We start from the raw sequence: 7,021 nt of genomic DNA on the forward strand, positions 1-7,021 counted from the left end.
AATTCATCTTATCAACTTGTGTTCTAAAGTAACTGAACCAACCTATGTGGTCTTTGACGAAAAAAGATACAGTTATTTAAGGTTCTAGATACAATTGTGGTAACTATTAGTGTAACAAACATTTGTGTATACAATTGACTTGTTATTATATTATTTTATATTATTATATTATTTTAAAACAAATGGACTGTGTGCTGTTTATTGTTAAAATTTATCGCCAACAAGTCATAGACACCTACTATAAAGAATCCAGCCCATACATAAAAACCTGACAAATAAAAAGAGGAAAAGTTCTGTTAATATGACTTATGTAGCCATAACCCTGTCCAGCACATACGTATTGGCCCAAAGAACAAAGGTAAGCTTACATGTCTTATGGCATATAACATTTAAACGTTAACGTGAATTGCATATGCTACTACCATTTTAACCTTCATCACGATTTTACCTTGGTGGACTGTCTACTCACTGCCATCAACATGTATATAATTTAATTACATTGTAATCAAACTACATTTGAAATCAATCAATTTGTGCTGTTTTTACTATTGAAATATCCATCCCCGCCAGAAAAAATCCTTCTTTACTCATCCAACATCTGATGAAACTAAATACTCAATTAATGCACTAATCATGGCAATTGAGTGGCATTGCATCCAACAAGTTTTTTCAGTTATTGAACGTGTGGATTTGGGGATGGAGAGATTAAAATGGTAGTATATATATGAAAGCATTATTAAATATTTAAAAATGGTATGTGTAAAATGTTATCGTTCAACGTGTTTACAGATTCAATACATAATGTTTCACTTGGAAAACTAAATTAATATTGGTTCTTTACATAATATGTTAGTGTTATGGAAGACAGTACCAACATTCAAATATTGTATTTGTTTTCAGATGACCAACATGTATTGGCAGTTAAAAAACCAAAAGAATTGGGCAGATGGAGGTAATAAGAGGTGGATGATATATCAGTGAAATCAAATGGACAAAATTAAGTGTCATTGAAAAAGATGAAACTTGAAGACGAAGCAACAGTAGAACAACAGGCAGAACAAAGGTAAATGCATGAACATGTGGAGGAGTGTGGTGAAGAAATGTCCTACCAAATGCCAAGAAGCACATCAAAGGAAAATACATAGAGCTCTCCCAAAATGCCACATCAAACCAAATGATGATAAACTTCATGAAAAAAGGTTCATCCAAGAAAAGAAAATCCAAAAAACATTTGACATGGTTTCAGCTTCGAGGAGCATGAGTTTACAGAAGAAGGCACCGTATATGCTGTAAATATATCATTATTGTTAGAAGACAAGAAAGATAATGTTAACAATGGGAGAAGATCATGGTATGCTGAACCAAAGTATACATTTACCCGCTACAGAAAAGAAGGGAGTGATGAGGTCATAGGGACATTCAGACGTATACTAGCTGCAAACGACTAGGTACTTTTAACAATGCTGTATGTTCTTCTGCTATATCAAAATGCAGTCTTTCTGAACACATGCATTAATGCAACACAAGAAATCTGATGAAACTGGTACTCAAGATTTTACCAATATTAAAAACTCCTCGTTTGCACATGATGAAATACAAAAGAAACTTGAAGACCATACAAATATAATTGATACATATGAGTCTACAGCCTTCTTCATTAAATCAAACAACTAAGACAAAAGTTCATCTTCAATCTCAAAGATAAATACTAGAAGAATACTCAAACCATAGTTCAATGAAAGCAAATGAAGAATGAAAGCTGAAAATTAGGGCTGTATAATTCAAAGCAAGGTAAGAGATGCAAGACATCAATGTAAATGTATTATGAAGTTCTGCTCCTGTGGGATGACTCCAGACTTTTCAGTTTTTTGCCTTAAATTTGGCTGGGCCTATAATACATAGCATCTACAGATGGCAAAAAGTCATAGCAAACCAGTTACTGTTAGATTAAATTAAAACAACTTTCATCTGTTGAGAAATACTTGAAAAAGTGTCCTCAAGTCCAAAACCATCCCAAAAGTCTCAGTCCTCCATGTAGAGGATGAAACAGCAATTGTTGCATCAGTGGAATACATTGCTGAGAGAAATATATCCTTCATAGATTTTGTGGCCGGGAGTTCAGCACGCAAGTCAAGAGAATTATGAAATTCCCGTTAGAGATGGAGTAGAAGGTTACAATAATATTAGATACATTTCAAAATTACAAAGGAGGAACTCAAACAAAAGCCATGATGATAAATCTATTGCACCCAGATTTGCTAAAATTACCAATTGTTATACAACCCACTTGCAACAAATTAAGTGCTAATTTTGTACAACACCAATGAGATGTAACTACAGATTGGTTCATCACCTACCTCAGAGAAATCATTGGGCCTCTAATTGAAAGATCCTCTGATTCTGACTCGCGTCGCTGAAAGCTCATTGCTGTAAAGTACTCTATCACAAGAAGGTGTACATTATAGGCTAATTCCAGAAGAGGAAGGCTTTGTTTCCTCTTACTGCCAAATAATACATGATGATGGAGCATACATGACCAATATCATGTTCACAATATCAAACAAATGGTCAGTCACATGTCCCATGCATCTAGAGAAATGAAGACTGGGCAGTACACAGTGCTAAGCAACCACTTGAGACTACTCTATGAGACATTTGTAGTGCATAGACTCATTTAAGAAGGTGTTATTAGAATATATCGTCAGAAATTTAGATCTGTACAAAGGTTATAATTTCTGAAAGTAAAGAACTAACTTAAAATGATGATTGAAGGGGAAATTGAAGGTGTCCCAAAATGCTAGACTAGTTTGGAGGGAACATTGTTCTCTGGTGTTACTGTGAGATATTTCTCAGTGGCAAGGCCTCTCTACAGGAAAGGATATTGTACTCTAGCCTTGTGGTAATTTTCCTATGTATCTGGCACAATTTTGTGCAGAGACAACCAGGATATAATCTAGCTAAATATTTTCTATCAAGGCAGTGCTGCATAGATATACTTGACGTCATTTGGAAGCTAAGTGAAGGAGAATTTCAGAGGTACACCTTGTCATCTTGATCTGACTGGCACTGATGTTGTAGAATAATTTTTTCAAAGTATGGCCAATGGGTATGAAACAGACATAAATACGTCTTTGCAAGGGTGAAAAGAAACCTCACACACATGATCCATCTGGAGGAAATTCAATCCAACCCAAATGCCCCACTTTGCTAGGTCATATCCCAAAGAAGAGATTATCTGGCCACGACAGTATGATGGGGATTGACAACCAGCTGGTTTAGCAATCTATCTTGCAGATGAACTCACAGCATGGAAAGATGCGGTGGTCAAACCCGGGGAATGGTATATGCAATCTAACAGCTCACCCAAGTCAGCCAATTCCACCACCCAAAGATGATCAACGACGTTTATATGAAATGCTCTGGTTCTTCAGTCCTTTCCAAGAGAAAAGAAATAACTGGTACCCTACCCCAGAAGTGTCTGATAATGTTGAAGATGAAGAGGAAGGCTTACCAGTCAATGAAATGACTGCTGTTAGCATTGTGGAAGAGGCCATGGACACGTCACCCATATTCAATGAACTTGAGTAGCTTGAAAATCCATTTGGAGCAGATGGTAATTCACCAAAAACCGCTTTTTCCAAAGAAATTGAAATTCTCAGCTACAGTTGTTGTGCCAGGGTCAAAAACACAAATATACAAAGCAACAATGGTCACTTCTCTGAACTATGTTCCTCACCTGTCACATGATAGACTCAAAAGGGTGAGGCAACATCAGGAGTACTCTACCGTAGCTTCTGAGGTACCTGTAAATGCAAGTTACTTTGTCGACATATTTAATGACTGCTGTTTCTTGGATTATGGAGCAGATGGCAGTCAATAAATTCTGGAACAAATAACTAAGGTTATCAGCAAAGGGAAAGATTGGCACAAACCTATTGTATACAAATATCCGAATGCTAAAGAAATGGTTGTCTTTCTCCTCACTTACAATCATGTTACTGGTGATGAAGACTCAGGTTATCTTTTTTTATAAGAAACAAGTTGAAATCATTTTCATGAATTTTACAAAAATCCTGACTCATGTCAACCTAGCAATGGCCCCTCAGACCTCTTGAGGCTCTCTCTTGATGAAAGTGTAGAACTAAAAGCTGCAATAGATAAATTGCAGCAGAAATCGAACAACAAAAACAGAAAAAGAGAAATGAAGAAGCAAATGATGATGATAAAAGGATAATAGAAGTATGAAAGAAATCAAATCTCTCCACGAGTATTCATAATGTAATAAAATTGTACATATTGTGTGAGTGACCCAGTCTAGCTCAGCATGGCCAGGTAGTTAGGGCGCTCCAAACATGCTCGCCCTTTCAGCTGTAGGGGTGTTATAATGTGGTTGGTAAAAAGTAGCCCAATAGTAGGCGGTGGGTGGTGATGACTAGCTGCCACCATCGTATCAAAATATTTCAATCATATCTTATGCTTGTCGTTTTTTTAAACTACATTCTTTATACGATGTCTTACGCTTTTCTGAGAATAAGGAGAGTGAATAAAAGTATTTTAGCAATGTTATTTCCGGTATATCCATTGCTGACGACGCGTTTTGCTCATTACCAGAGCTCGTCAGCTGGTTGGAATACAATAAATATAATAATGTTCGGAACAGTATTTTATACAACCCATTTATTGGCATATCAGTTGTTATGGCGGGAACGCCTTTTGCTGGCTAACCGTGATTATGATAAATTATATTTGTCACACACACACACAAAACCCAATAAGCCTAACAATATTGTCTTATGACAAACGTATTTTATTCAGGTCCTGTAGGTAGTCAAATGAGTATTCGTAAGAAACATCCATACAGTAATTATTATCGTCATATTATAATAGTTAACATCGCTTAAAGATGAATTATTTAACAAAATATGTTTATCCATTTTTTGAAACAACCGTGATAACAAGGTGTGTCATTCAGAGTGAAAGCCATATCATTAATTGGAAAAAAAAATCGTTTTGAAATGAAAATAATTATTGTCCATGCATTTGCTTTGTTTGATGGGTAAACATTAAACAATTGAAACGCAGTCAGTTTGTTATATCAAGCTTTGGTACAGCTGTTCAAATAAAGAAAAAACCAAAGTAGCATACAAAAATGTTCAAATAGCACAGATTGCCTTTGTAATATCAGCTGACTTTGAATATCGGCTATCCGCTGTCGTCCTTGGACAACTTACCCATTAGAAGTAATATACACCATACACTCCAAACGTTCCTTTTAACCTTAGAACTTCCAGTAGGGGCTCATTGGATTTAGGCCTGGCATGACATGGTGGTTAGAGCGATCGATTCACAATCTGTGGGTTGCAGGTTCGGATCCCATCACTGAACATGCTCGCACTTTTAGCCGTGGGAATGTTATAATGCTACTATCATTGGTAAAAGAGTAGCCCAAGAGTCGGTGGTGTTGACTAGCTGCCTTCTTTCTATTATATCACTTCTAAATTAAACATGACTAGTATAAATAGTCCTCGAGTAACTTTCCTCGCAATTTGACAAACAAACCCATTGGATTAGAAAAAAAAAAAAAAGAATCTAAACTATTTATGCACTAATCTGTTGGCTACAGGTTCGCTAATAATATATGTCACAAGAAAAAAAAATACTGTTATATACTGTTGGAAATGTCTGTATTTTTTTACCTACATAATAAGTGATTTAACCCTTTTTCTCACTTATTTACGCTGAGTAGTGTTGTGTCAAATAATAAACATAAAATTAGTTAAGGTAACGCAATATGTGGTCCCCGCTAGTGATGAACGGCATAACAGGAAGAGTTTTATTTACTTGTTTGCTTTTTTTTTAATGAAGCATTTCATTGACATAGGAAGATTGTATTTATAACCAAGTTCTAAATACAATGAGGTTCCAACTATATTATTTAATATTTATCTATTATTGGCTGGTAATTTCTGTTTCACATTGTACTTAAACTTTTTAAAGAAACACCAAATTTATGTAAGAAAGCTAACTTCAAGGGGTAATTATAACATCGCTTACACTAGAATTATGATTTTTTAAATTACTTCTCGTTATTAATAATACTTATACAAGTGAATACTCCGTTTGAAACTATGTCACCTCAATGAGACCCGGCATTGCCAGGTGGTTAGGGCGCTCGACTAGCAATGTGAGGGTCGTGGGTTCGAATCGCCGTCCCACCAAATATGCTCGCTCTTTCAGCCGTGGGGACGTTATATTGCGACGGTCAATCCCACTATTCGTTGTTAAAAGAGTAGCCCAAGAGTTGGTGATGACTAGCTGCCTTCCCTCTAGTCTTACACTGCTAAATTAGGGACGGGTAGCGTAGATAGCCCTCGAGTAGCTTTGCGCGAAATTAAAAAAAAAAAAAACAACCTCAATGAAGTTGCTTGACAAAACTGTTTTGGTTTTTATGTTATCATGAAATAAAAAAGAAGCAGAAAAAAAAGAACAAAAATTAAAATTTTTTGCTGTGATATTTATACATATTCCCAGAACTTGTGACTCAGTCATTACATAGATATTGTTCGTTATAAAAGGAAAGACTATACAGTATTGTAAAATTTTCTGACCTATAGAGGAAATATTTAAAACACCATTTCGATTAACAATCTGAGTCATCCCTACATAACTTTGATTTGTATTTTTATCGCCATCTGTTGAGAAGATAGAATATTGCTACTGCCTGACTTAGTTATGTAAGTAGTGCCCTCTATACTCCTTTCGAGGAAACAATAAAGTGATAGACCACTAAGTAATGTGATTGTATTTTAATATACCTACTAATTACGTTTGAGAAATTCAAACATACCAACTCTTTTTCGATGACGAGGATCCTACTTTGAGACTAATAATGGTTGGAGACGGCTTGATTGGGTAATGAAGAAAAACTTTAATATAAGTTTAACATAACAGCAAATGTAGAACGTTTCGACAAGGTTCTGTCATCATCGGTACCTGATGATGACAGAACCTTGTCGAAACG

The sequence above is a fragment of the Limulus polyphemus genome, unplaced genomic scaffold, assembly GCF_000517525.1.
Source record: "Limulus polyphemus unplaced genomic scaffold, Limulus_polyphemus-2.1.2 Scaffold106, whole genome shotgun sequence".
Classification (NCBI taxonomy): Eukaryota; Metazoa; Arthropoda; class Merostomata; order Xiphosura; family Limulidae; genus Limulus; species Limulus polyphemus.